The sequence below is a fragment of the Callithrix jacchus genome, chromosome 4 (genome assembly GCF_049354715.1).
Source record: "Callithrix jacchus isolate 240 chromosome 4, calJac240_pri, whole genome shotgun sequence".
Taxonomy (NCBI): Eukaryota; Metazoa; Chordata; class Mammalia; order Primates; family Cebidae; genus Callithrix; species Callithrix jacchus.
Genome location: NC_133505.1, coordinates 50,344,197 through 50,357,750, shown reverse-complemented (window position 1 = coordinate 50,357,750; position 13,554 = coordinate 50,344,197). Strand labels below are relative to the sequence as shown.

At 40.0% G+C, this 13,554-nt stretch overlaps 2 protein-coding genes across 21 annotated transcripts in view; both read left to right on the top strand.

Moving 5' to 3' along the window:
* Nucleotides 1-13,554, top strand: part of USP49 (ubiquitin specific peptidase 49) — a 105,946-nt gene that overhangs the window by 42,223 nt on the left and 50,169 nt on the right. For 5 of the 19 annotated variants that reach the window (XM_078369142.1, XM_078369140.1, XM_078369137.1 and 2 more), the window contains one exon: nucleotides 3,031-3,059. The exons of the other annotated variants lie outside the window; for them this stretch is intronic. The gene's annotated coding sequence lies outside the window, so the exon portion shown is untranslated. The remainder of the gene's footprint in view (nucleotides 1-3,030; nucleotides 3,060-13,554) is intronic. 19 annotated transcript variants of the gene reach the window in all.
* The window catches only part of LOC100406802 (large ribosomal subunit protein uL18), a 78,329-nt gene that overhangs the window by 42,223 nt on the left and 22,552 nt on the right, over nucleotides 1-13,554 (top strand). The window lies entirely within an intron of this gene.

Sequence of the window (13,554 nt, the reverse complement as noted above, 5' to 3'; positions counted from 1 at the left end):
GATTATAGGTGTGAGCCACTGCACCCGGCCAGAATCTCTTAATAAAGAAACCAGTGTTTCCCAAGAACAAAATAGATAAGAATCTTACACTGGTGAGTGAAATTATTGATCTGAAGATTAGTGGTTGGGGAACTCATTCATCTCAACTAGTAGATTTAGATCTCATTTTGGGTTAGGATAAATTACCTTGGGATAGAATGAACTCCCAAGTGATATCATCATGTTAGTTGGAAATATCTTCAGGAAAATCTTAGTTGAACTATAGTTTACACTGCTTTTTTTTGAGACAGAGTCTTGCTCTGTCACCCAGGCTGGAGTGTAGTGGTGGGATCTTGGCTCACTGCAACCTCTGCCTCCCAGGTTCAAGAGATTCTCCTGCCTCAGCCTCATAGGTAGCGGGGACTACAGGTGTGTGCCACCACGCCCAGCTAATCTTTGTATTTTTAGTAGAGATGGGGTTTCAGCATGTTGGCTAGGCTGGTCTCGAACTCCTGACCTCAGGTGATCCACCTGCTTCAGCCTTCCAAAGTGCTGGGATTACAGGCATGAGCCACCCCACTAGGCCAGCCTGCTTCTTAGTAAGACTTGCAGTGTTTGCCTTGGCACCTTGAGATGCCTTACCTATCCAGGTTCTTTGTGTTTATTTTTCATCTTCCATATGAGATTATAAACTGAGGTCACAGATCTTATATTGCACAAGTGTTTTTTCTTTTGTTGTTGTTGTTTTTTTTTTTTTGGAGACAGAGTATCGCTCAGTTGCCCAAGCTGGAGTGCAGTGGTGTGATCTCGGCTCATTGCAACCTTCGCATCCTGGGTTCAATTGATTCTCCTGCCTCAGCCTCTTGAGTAGCTAGGACTATAGGCATGTACTACCATGCCTGGCTAATTTTTTTGTATTTTTAGTAGAGATGGGGTTTCACTGTGTTAGCCAGGATGGTCAGGTATGTTAGCCAGGTGGCGTGAGCCACCGAGCCCAGCCTGGACAAATGTTTTAATGTTTATCTTTTTGTGTGTGTGGTAAAAAACACATAAAATTTACTATCTTTTTTTTTTTTTGAGATGGAGTCTCACTCTGTTGCCCAGACTGGAGTGCAGTGGCATGATCTCGGTTCACTGTAACCTCTGGCTCCTGGGTTCATGTAATTCTCCTGCTTCAGCCTCCTGAGTAGCTGGGACTACAGACACCCGAGTAGCTGGAACTACACCATGCTTGGCTAGTTTTTGTATTTGTAGTAGAGACGGGGTTTCACCATATTGGCCAGGCTGGTCTCAAACTCCTGACCTTGTAATCAGCCCGCCTGGGCCTCCCAAAGTGCTGGGATTACAGGCATGAGCCACCATGCCTGGCCACAATTTACTATCTTAAACCCTTCATTTTCAAGAGTGCAGTTTACTAGTATTTAGTTTATTTGCATTGTTGGGAAACAGTTCTTTTTCTTTCTTTCTTTCTTTTTGGAGATGGAATCTCACTCCTGTCTCGCAGGCTGGAGTGTACTCCAGCAATCTCCACTCACTGCAACCTCCACCTCCTGGGTTCAAGCAATTCTCCTGCCTCACCTCCTGAGTAGTTGGGATTACAGGTGTGAGCCTAGCTAATTTTGTATTTTTAGTATAGATGGGGTTTCACCATGTTGGCCAGGCTGGTCTCAAACTCCTGACCTCAGGTGATTCACCTGCCTCTGCCTCCCAAAATGCTAGGATTACAGGCGTGAGCCACTGCGCCCAGCCTGTTGTGAAACAGTTCTAAAGAATTTTTTCATTTTGTAAATGTGAAGCTCTGTACTTGTTAAAAAAAAACTCTCCATTCTTTCCCCCAGTCCCTGGCAACCACCATTCTACTTTGTCTCTATGAATTTGACTTCTTTAGATATCTCATATAAATTGATTCATGCAGTATTTGTCTTTTTCCAATGAGTGTATTTCACTTTGCCTAAAGTCCACAAGGTTCATTTATGTTGTAGCATGTGTCAAAATTATTTCCTTTTTTTTTTTCTCTTTGAGATGGAGTTTTGTTCTTGCTGCCCAGGCTGGTTTGCAATGGCAGTATCTTGGCTCACTGCAACCTTCACGTTCTGGGTTCAAGCGATTCTCCTGCCTCAGCCTCCCAAGTAGGCAAGATTACAGGTGCCCGCCACCATGCCCATTTTTGTATTTTTAGTAGAGATGGGGTTTCACCCTGTTGGTCGGGCTGGTCTCGAACTCCTGACTTCAGGTGATCTGCCCTCCTTGGCCTCCCAAAGTGCTGGAATTACTGGTGTGAGCCTCTGCACCTGGGCCAGGATTTTCTTTTTATTAGGTTATGTTATCTGAAAACAGATAAATTTACTTCTTTTTTAATTTGCCTAATTGCACTGACTAGAACTTTCAACTTTATGTTGAATAGAAGTAGTGAGCGTGGAAATCTTTGGCTTGTTCCTGATCTTAGAGAAAAGGCTTTTAGTCTTTCTCCACCGAGTATGATATTATCTGTGAGGTTTTCATACATGGTTTTGATGATTCTGAGGCAGTTTCCTTCTATCTATAGTTTGTTTGATGTTTTATCATAAAAGGGTGTTGTGCTGAATCTTGTCCAATGCCTTTTTTGCATCAATTGAGATGGTCATCTTTTTGTCCTTATTCTGTTAATGTATTACAGTGATTGATATTCATGTGTTGAATCATACTTGCATTCCAGAAATGAGTCCTACTTATTGATGGCATTTAATTCTTTCAACATGCTACTGAATTTTCCAGTATTTTATTGAGGATTTTTGCCTCGAATATCACAAAGAATATTCATCTGTAGTTATCTTTTCTTGTAATGTCTCTGTCTGGTTTAGTGTCAGGGTAATGCTGGCATCGTGGAATGAGCTTGGAAGTGTTCCTTCCTCCTTAGCTTTTGGAAGAGTTTGAGAAAGCTTGGCATTCATCATTTTTTAATGTTTGGTAGAATTCTCCAGTGGTGCCATCTGGTTCTGGGCTTTTCTTTGTTGGAAGGTTTTTGGTTACTGATTCAATCTCCTTGCTCATTGTTTTTTTTTTTTTTTTCAGCTTTTCTATTTCTTCATGATTCAGTCTTGGTAAGTGTTGTGTTTTTACAAGAATTTATCCATTTCTTCTAGGGTTATCCAGTTTGTTGGTGTGCAGCTGTTTATGGTAGTCTCTTGTAATCCTTTTGATTTCTGTAACATCATTTATACAAGAATTTATCCATTTCTTCTAGGGTTATCCAGTTTGTTGGTGTGCAGCTGTTTATGGTAGTCTCTTGTAATCCTTTTGATTTCTGTAACATCATTTATAATTTTTCCTTTCATGTCTGATTTTATCTTATCTATTTATTTTTATTTATTTTTTCTTTTCTTTGAGGTCGAGTCTCACTCTGTTACTCAGGCTGGAGTGCAGTGGCAGGATCTCAGCTCAACTACAACCACTGCCTCCTGGGTTCAAGTGATTTTTCTGCCTCAGCTTCCCGAGTAGTTGGGACTACAGGTGTGCACCACCACGCCCAGCTAATGTTTGTATTTTTAGTAAAGATAGGGTTTCACCATATAGGCCAGGCTGATCTCAAACTCCTCAGGTGATCCGCCTGCCTCAGCCCTCAAAGTGCTGAGATTACAGTCATGAGTCACCATGCCCGGCCCTTTCTTCTTTTTAAATGTATGCTTTTACAACTATAAACTGCCCTCTTAACATTGCTTTTCCTGTATCCCATAGGTTTTGATATGTTTTCATTTTTATTTGTCTCAAGGTATTTTCTTATTTTCTAACTTCTCTTGTGACTTATTTGATCCTGTGGCTGTTTAAGAGTGGATTGTTTTATTTTCACATATCTTTGGATTTTCCAGTTTTCCATGTGCCATTGATTACTAATTTCATTGTCATTAGAAAAGATACTTTGTGTGATTTTACTCTTCCTGAATTTGTTAAGATTTGTTTTGTGACTTAACATTGGTCTGTCCTAGAGAATGTTCCATGTGTACTTGAGAATGTGCACTTCAGTATGTCTGCTGTTGTTGGGTGGAGTTCTCTATATATGTCTATTAGGTCCAGTTGTATAATGTTGTTGAGGTCCTCTCTTTCCATGTTGACCCTCCATCTGGTTGTCCTGTCCATTATTGAAAATGGAGGTTTGAAGTTCTCTACTGTAATTGTGTTGCTCTTTTACCCTTCAATTCTGTCAAAGTTTATTTAATATATTTAAGAGCTCTGGTGTTTGCTGCATGAATATTTATTATTGTTTTATCTTCCTGGCTCTCTTTTATCATTATATAATGTAATTTTTTAAATATCTTGAGAGAGTTTTTTATTTAAAGTCTATTTTGTCTGACATTAATATACCTACTCCTACTCTTTTCTGGTTACCATTTGCATGGAATATCTTTTTCCAAACTTTCTTTCAGTCTATGTGTCCTTAGATCTAAAGTGAGTCTTTTGTAGATAGTATATAGTTGGATCCTTTTTTGACTCTGTTCAGTCAATATATGACTTTACATTTAAAGTTAATTACTGGCTCAGCATGGTGGCCAGTAATTTCAACACTTTAGGAGGTCAAGACAAGAAGATCACTTGAGACCAGCCTGGGCAACATGGGGAGACCCCATTTCTCAAAAAAAAAAAATTTTTTTAAATTAGCCAGATGTTGTGACATGCACCTGTATTCCCAGCTACCCAGGAGGCTCAGGCAGGAGGATCACTTGAGCCCAGGAGGTTTAGTCTGCACTGAACTATGATAGTGCCACTGCACTGAGCTTGGTCAACAGAGTGCCAGCCTATCTAAAACAAAACATAAACTACCATTAGGGAGGGAAGGACTTACTATTGCAGTTTTGTTAATTGTTTTCTGTACATTTTGTAGCTTTTTTGTCCTTCCTTTTTTACTGCCTTTTTGTGTTTTGTTGATTTTTTTTGTAGCAATATGTGTTGATTTTCTTCTCATTGCCTATTATATATATTCTATAGATTCTTTCTGGTTACTGTTGTAATTGCATAAACCATCTTTAAAGTTAACATCATTCTGTTTTAAATTGTTAAAAACTTCATTCACATCTAGAAATCCCTACTACTTCGGAGTTTCTGCTGAGAAATGTGCTGATAATCTATGGAAACTCCCTTTCCTGTGATGAATTGCTTTTCTTTTGCTGCTTTGAATATGTTCTCTGACTTCAGATAATTTTTTTTTTTTTTTTGAGACGGAGTTTTGCTCTTGTCCAGGCTGGAGTGTAGTGGTGCGATCTCGGTTCACCGCAACCTCTGCCTCCCAGGTTCAAGCAATTCTCCTGCCTCAGCCTCCTGAATAGCTGGGATTACAGGCGCACTCGCTGCCATGCCTGGCTGATTTTTTGTATTTTAGTAGAGATGGGATTTCTCCCTGTTGGTCAGGCTGGTCTCGAACTCCCGACCTCAGGTGATCCCCTGCGTCGGCCTCCCATAGTGCTGGGATTACAGACATGAGACACTGCACCTCACCAGACTTTAGATAATGTAATTATAATATGTCTTTGTGATCCTCTCTGGATTTATCCTTGTTGAAGTTCTTTGAAATTCTTTAATGTGCATATCCATTTATCTCCTTAGATTTGGGAAGCTTTCAGCTGTTATTTCTTCAAATAAGCTCTCTGCCACTTTGTCACTCCCTCTTCTGGGTTTTCATAATGTGCATTTCAGAATACGTTGTCCTAACAGTGCCCTATAAGTCCTTTATGCGCTCTTTGCCAGTCTTTTTCCTTTTTTGCTCCTGTGACTCTACTTTCTTTTGCCTGATGAAACCTGCTATTGATCCCCTCTAATGAATTTTTCAGTTCAGTTATTGAAGTTTTTAAGGTCCAGAATTTCTGTTTGGAACAATTTCATTGTTTCTCTTTTTTATATTCTCTTTTTGGTCATGCATTGTTTTTCTCATGTCATTTAGTTTTGTATCTGTGTTTAGCTCACTGAGCACCTATAAAAGTTATTTTATATTCTTTTTTTTTTTTTTTTAAATTTTTATTATTTATTTATTTATTTATTTTTGAAACGGAGTTTCACTCGTTACCCAGGCTGGAGTGCAATGGCGCGATCTCGGCTCACCGCAACCTTCGCCTCCTGGGTTCAGGCAATTCTCCTGCCTCAGCCTCCTGAGTAGCTGGGATTACAGGCACGCGCCACCACGCCCAGCTAATTTTTTTTTATTTTTAGTAGAGACGGGGTTTCACCATGTTGACCAGGATGTTCTCGATCTCTTGACCTCGTGATCCATCTGCCTCGGTCTCCCAAAGTGCTGGGATTACAGGCTTGAGCCACCGCACCCGGCCCCAATTATTTTATATTCTTTATCATGAAGCTCACAGATCTGCATTTCTTTAGGGCCCGTTTCTGGAGTTATATTTTATTCCTTTAATTCATCCATATTTCCCTGTATATTTGTATGCCTTATAATCTGTTGCTGGGCTTTAAGTACTTAAAAGAAACAACCATCTTTCCAAGTCTTTGTATAGTGACTTTGCAGAGGAAAACCGTTACCAATTATCCTAACTGTTGGTTCTAGGATCTCTCAACCTTTTTCTGACCTCTTGCTCCCCCTGATGTCTGCCTATGGAACTTCAGTGCTAACATCCTGCTCTCTGTTTTCAGTTTCTTCTGAACTCTGGAACCTGTCCTTTTAGTATTCTGAGTCATGTGAGATAGAAACCAGTCTCTCAGCCGGGCAGGATGGCTCACACCTGTAATCCCAGCACTTTGAGAGGCCGAGGTGCGTGGATCACGAGGTGGATCAAGAGATCAAGACCACCATCCTGGCCAACATGGTGAAACCCCATCTCTACTAAAAATACAAAAATTAGCTGGGCGTGATGGCACCCACCTATAATCCCAGCTATTTAGGAGGCTGAGGCAGGAGAATTGCTTGAACCTGGGAGGCGGAGGGAGGTGGAGATTTCAGTGAGCCGAGATCGGGCCATTGTACTCCGTCCTGGTGGCAGAGTGAGACTCCATCTCAAAAAAAAAAAAAAAAAAAAAAAAAGGAGAAAAAAGAAAACAGTCTCTCAGGAAGCCCCAGACAAGCCAGAATGTTGGACACATGGTCAAGTCTTTTGTTTCTGTCCAGAAGAAGTAGACCCAGTATGGGGGGTTTCCTCCAACTTGCTCTGTGCTATGCCACATAGGAAGAAGAACATGAAGGGACATGTCCAACACTGTGAAATTTCCTACCCTTTTTGCTGTAATCTTTTTTTGGTGTTACAATGGCCTGGTGCTGTAGCATCTCAGCTCTTCTTCAGAGTTCTCGCAGAGTTATTCGGGTCCATATGTTGTTAACACACTAAACATACTCTTGCTCTCTTGTCTTTGCTTATATTGTTCCTCTCTACAAAGGGCCTCCCCACTCTCTCTCACCCATTCATTTGTTCAGTAAATAATCTGAATATCTATTTGGTGTACTGTTGGCTCTGGAAATACTATAGTGAAAAATGCATAATACCTGACTTCTCTGGGTCTCTGTTGGGGAAGGATCTGTTGCTTCCTACTCTACCATCTTGTTAATATCACTCCTCTAATGATTTTTATTTTATTTTTATTTTTTTCTTTTCAGATGGAGTCTCACTTTGTCATCCAGGCTGGAGTGCAGTGGCATGATCTTGGCTCACTGCAACCTCCACATCCCAGGTTCAAGTGATTCTCTTGCCTCAGCCTCCCGATTAGCTGGGATTACAGGTGTGCACCACACCCAGCTAATTCTTGTATTTTTGGTAGAGACGGGTGTTTCACCATGTTGGCCAGGCTGGTCTCAAACTCCTGACCTCAAGTGATCCACCTGCCTTGGCTTCCTAAAGTACTGGGATTACAGGTATGAGCCACTGTGCCCAGCCATGATTTTTAAAGCATTTTATTTAGCACTGGAGCTATGAGGAAATGGTAGCTGCTCCGAAATAACTTATCTTCTGGCTAGGAAGACAAGATTTATAAATTAAAACTATCAATATTTGGTAGGCTATAATAAGTGAGGGGTTTAGGCCATAATCCCAAAAGAAACAATCCTGCATGTTAAAATCTCAAAAGATAAAAAATCCTAAAGTCTAAAATCACCAAAATCAAAATCTTGAAAAAATTTCAGGATAAAAATCCTGAAAAGGTAGTTTGGGGAAAAAATAACTTAGAAAATTCTTTAAAAGACATTTATTTACTTTTTATTTCTTTTATTTTTAAAGACAGGATCTCACTATGTTGCCACAGGCTGGAATGCGGTGGCTATGCACAGATGCAATCACAATGCACTTGAACTCCTGGGCTCATTCTGCCTTACTCTGCCTCCCAAGTAGCTGGAACTACAGGCACACACCACCCTGCCCAGCTCATTTACCATTTTTTTTTTTTTAAGATGGAGTTTCACTCTTGTTGCCCAGGTTGGAGGGCAGTGGTGCATCTTGGCTCACTGCCACCTCCGCCTCCCAGGTTCAAGTGATTCTTCTGCCTCGGCCTTCGGAGTAGCTGAGATTTCAAGCATCTGCCACCATGCAGAGCTAATTTTTGTATTTTTAGTAGAGATGGGGGTTTCACCATGTTGGCCAGGCTGGTCTCAAACTCCTGACCTCAGGTGACCCACCCACCTCGCTCCCAAAGTGCTGGGATTATAGGCATGAGCCACTACACCTGGCCAATGTTTTGTATTTTTATTAGAGGCAGGGTTTTGCCATGTTGCCCAGACTGGTCTTGAACTCCTGAGCTCAGGCAATCCACCCACCTCGGCCTCCCAGACTATTGATTACAGGTATGAGCCACCGCGCTAAGCCTATTTCTTTTGAAGATAGTGTTTTGCATTGTTACCCAGGTTGGACTTAAACTCCTGGGCTCAAATGATTCTCCCAGCTCAGCCTCCCAAGTATTTGAGACTACAGGTATGTGCCATTGTGCTCATCTGAAAAATTTTATCTTCGACACATGCAGATACACAAAAAAGACATCTCTTCATTTATTGAGGAAGTTTTGACCATTATTTCCGACACACAGAATGCTTATACACAGAGCCAACATGATAATGCACTTTTTTGGAGTCATATTTATAAAATGCATAAAACAAATTATAATTCTCTAAAAGCTTTTATATAATTTATACTTTTGTTACTGGAACTGAGGCAGAGATGAAATATATAGCACAGTGAATTATAAATAATAGTGCTAGCAAAGTTGCTGACTGGTTCGAAAATAATTATGTGAATGGTAGGATAAGAAGACACATACTTAGCATGGTGTAGTAGCCCATGCCTGTAGTACCAGCTGCTCAGACTGAGGCAGGAGAATTGCTTGAAGCTAGGAGGTGGTGGTTGCAGTGAGCTGAGATTGCTGGGTACAATGGCACACACCTGTAATTCTAGCTGGTTGAGATAGAGGCAGAAGGATCACTTGAACCCTGGAGTTTGAGGCTGTAATCTATGCTTGTGTCTGTGAATAGCCCGTGCACTGTGGCCTGAGCAACATAGCGAGACTCCATCATATATATATATATATATATATATATATATATATATAAAACATTTATATGTATAGTATTTATATAGATGAATAAATAAACAAGCTGACTAGTGGGATAAAAAACAAGAAAAAACAGAAAAACTAAAAATAAAATTTAACATATGAAAAATGTGTTACAGAAATAAATTATGGGCACTTAGTTGCACAGAGGTCTTCCATAAGACCTGGCCAACTTTCACAGTAATTTAACTATATTTTGAAGTCTTGCATCATAATGAAAAGCTGTGAATGAAAAGAAAAATAGTTTTTTTTTTCTTTTAGGGCATGGCTCTCCTTGTAGAATACATTCACGTTTGATATACATTGACATGATATACATGACATAAGCATTTCCTATTAAATTTGCCCACCTTTTGTGCCAGACTTTTATGTTGTTTTGGGTACACAGAAATCCATTCCACGTGAAATAATATACAGACCACAGATTTGGCACAAATAATACTGGTAATTGAATAGCAACACCATTGTGTATATGTCTTTTTTTTATTTTTATTTTTGAGGCAGAGTGTCATTGTCACTCTGTCACCCAGGCTGGAGTGCAGTGGCACAATCTCGGCTCACTGCAACCTTCACCTCCCAGGTTCAAGTGATTCTCCTACCTCAGCCTCCCAAGTAGCTGGGACTACAGGTGTGGGCCACCATGCCTGGCTAAGTATATGTCTTCTTATTCTACCATGCACATAATAATTTTCGAACCCATCAGTAACTTTGGTAGTTTTTTTAGGCAAATGTGGCTTTAATTCATTAAAAGTTCCTGGAATTTTATCAGCTGGAAGGAATGCCATTGCAGACAAGTGATGCATTTTTATTTTTATTTTCTTTTTAGAGACAGGGTCTTGCTCTGTCACCCAGGCTGGAGTGCAGTGATATGATCTGGGCTCACTGCAACCTCTGTCTCCCAGATTCAAGTGGTTTTTCTGCCTGAGCCTCCCAAGTAGCTGGGATTACAGGCAGACACCACCACACCTGGCTAATTTTTGTATTTTTGGTAGAGATGGGGTTTTGCCATGCTGGCCAGGCTGGTCTCAAACTCGTGACATCTGGTAATACACCCGCCTTGGCCTCCTGAAGTGCTGGGATTACAGGTGTGAGCCACCACCCCTGGCCAAATCATGCTTTTTTTTTTTTTTTTTTTTTTGATATGGAGTCTCGCTCTGTTGCCCAGGTTGGAGTGCAGTGGTGCAATCTCAGCTCACTGCAACCTCTGCCTCCCGGATTCAAATGATTCTGCTGCCTCAGCCTCCCGAGTAGCTGGGACTACAGGCATGTGCCACTATACCTGGCTAATTTTTGGTATTTTTAGTAGAGACAGGGTTTCACTGTGTTAGCCAGGATGCTCTCAATCTCCTGACCTTGTGATCTGCCTGCCTCGGCCTCCCAAAGTGCTGGGATAACAGGTGTGAGCCACTGCGCCCAGTCAAATGATGCATTTTTAGACGGAAGTTTCATTGTTGTTGTATCATGTGACTAATCTACTCACCTGAATTTTCTGCCAAATGCAACTAAAGACAGTAGGAAGGGAATAGTTCCACCTAATATGATATAAGTATCCTGCTTACAATAAAAAAATGTGCTTTCCCAGAATTCCACTTTCAGGATTTCAACATGCTGAATTTTAATCTTTCAGGATGGTGATTTTCAGGATTTTAGATGTTAGGGATTTTTAGACTTTAGAGATTTTGATCTTTTTGGATCATGGCATTTGGGATTGTGTTTTTAGGGATTATGATTAGCACAGATATGTGAGCAACCTATAAATGCAATAAGAGCTCAGAGTAGGACTTCATAAGTAGATGGGCCTTCAACCTAGAATTGAAGAAAGAATAAGCTGCTCTGGATGGTAAGCTCCTTGAAGGCAGGAACTGTGTCTTTTTTTTTAACTATAATATTTCTTGGGCCCACAGAATGCCTAATAGATATACAAATTATATACTGAACAAATGGATTAGCAGAAGGGAAGTACAAGAGACCCTTCTGGGGATAGTATGAGCAAAGGTGAGAAGGCAAGAGTGGTTAGTTTGGGAGTCAGACAATGAGTAATTTAGTTTATCTACCTTGCAGGGAGCTTATGGGGTCTATGGGAAATGCTTAGAAATAGTTGGAGAGGATGACAGGGGTCAGATAGTAAAAAGTCTTGCTTTTTTTTTTTTTTTTTTTAAACAAGGTCTACAAGGTCTTGCTCTGTCACCCAGGCTAGAGCACAGTGGCAAAATCATAGTTCACTCCAACCTCGACCTCCTTGGCTTAAACAATCCTCCTGTATAGCTAGGACTACATGTATGCACTATTCTGCCAGGCTAACTTTTAATTTTTTTCTAGACTTCATAGTAGCAGAATTTTATTTAATTAAAAATGTTAAAAAAATTTAGACATTACAAATTCAGAACCCACTATTTCAATTAACTGAAGAAAAATAGGAGGTTGGACTAAGACTTTGACAAATTATAAATTCATCCAGTGTTATAAAATGAAAATAACAAAAATAGCAATAGTTTATACATGTCTTTTAAAAAGCAAGTTTAGAAAGAGACCAGATTTAGTCAAGCCTAAACCTGTAAATTATAAAAGAACCTTGAGATTCATTCAGTTGTTCCCTTCCTCCTCTCTCCCATTTCCGTGAAGCCAACCACTACTGTTGGCTGTTCAAAACTCCTTTTCTGTGACAACTTCTCTAAGAAAACTTTACTGACCCAAGGTCTCAATAAGATACCATTATTGTGTTCTTCCAAAATCTCTGTTATAGTACTTCTTTTTTTTAATGTTAACAATCAATTCATTATACTGAAAAGAATACATATTTTTTTACATTATGGTATTTGCTGAGACAAACTGCAGAAGGTATTGCAGAGTTCTTTTTTATTTTATTTCAATAATTTTTGGGGAACAGATGACTTTTGGCTACATGGATAAGTTCTTTAGTAGCAATTTCTGAGATTTTGGTGCACCCATCACCTGAGCAGTTTACACTGTACCCAATATGTAGTCTTTTATCCCTTACCGCCCTCCCACCTTACCCCCAAGTCCCCCAAATTCATTGTATCATTCCTATGCCTTTGCATCCTCATAGCTTAGCTCCCACTTGTAAGTGAGAACATACAATGTTTGGTTTTCCATTCCTGAGTTACTCCACTTAGAGTAATGATCTCCAACTCCCTCCAGGTTGCTGTGAATGCCATTATTTCATTCTTTTTTTATGGCTGAGTAGTATTCCATGTTGTATATATTCCACATTTTCTTTAGCCACTCCTTGGTTGATAGGCATTTTTGTTTCAATTTCTTTTAGTTCTGTTCTGATCTTTGTTACTACTTTCTGCTTTGTTTGGGTTTGGTTTGCTCTTATTTCCCTAGTTCCTTGAGGTGTGACCTTAGATTGTCTACACACTCTTTCAGACTTTTTTTTTTTTTTTTTGAGACAAGGTCTGGCTCTAACGCCCAGACTGGAGTGCAGTGACACAGTCTTGTCTCATTGCAACCTCCGTCTCCTGGGCTCAAGCCATCCTCCCACCTCAGCCTCCCGAGTAGCTGAGACTACAGGAATACGCCACCACACCCAGCTAAGTTTTGTATGTTTTGTAGAGACAGGGTTTGCCATGTTACCCAGGCTGGTCTTAAACTCCTAAGCTCGAGCAATCCACCTGTCTTCCAAAGTACTGTGATTATAAGCATGAACCACTGCATCTAACCTCTTTCAGACTTTTTGATGTAGACATTAAATGCTATCAACTTTTCTCTTAGCATCGCTTTTGCTTTTTCTCAGGGGTTTTAATAAGTTGTGTCACTATTATTGTTTACTTTAAATAATTTTTAAAATTTCCATCTTGATTTCATTGTTGACCCAGAGATTACTCAAGAGCAGATTATTTAATGTCCATAGTTTTGACGGTTCCTTTTGTAGTTAATTGCTAGTTTTATTCCACTGTCTGAGAGGATACTTGATATAATTTTGATTTTCTTAAATTTATCTTGGAGAATGTTTCATGTGCTAATAAAAGAATGTATATTCTGCAGTGGTTTGGATCCACTGTTGGGGAGCTAGTGTGATCTTTTGAGGGTGTTATAGAACCTTGTTTTGTT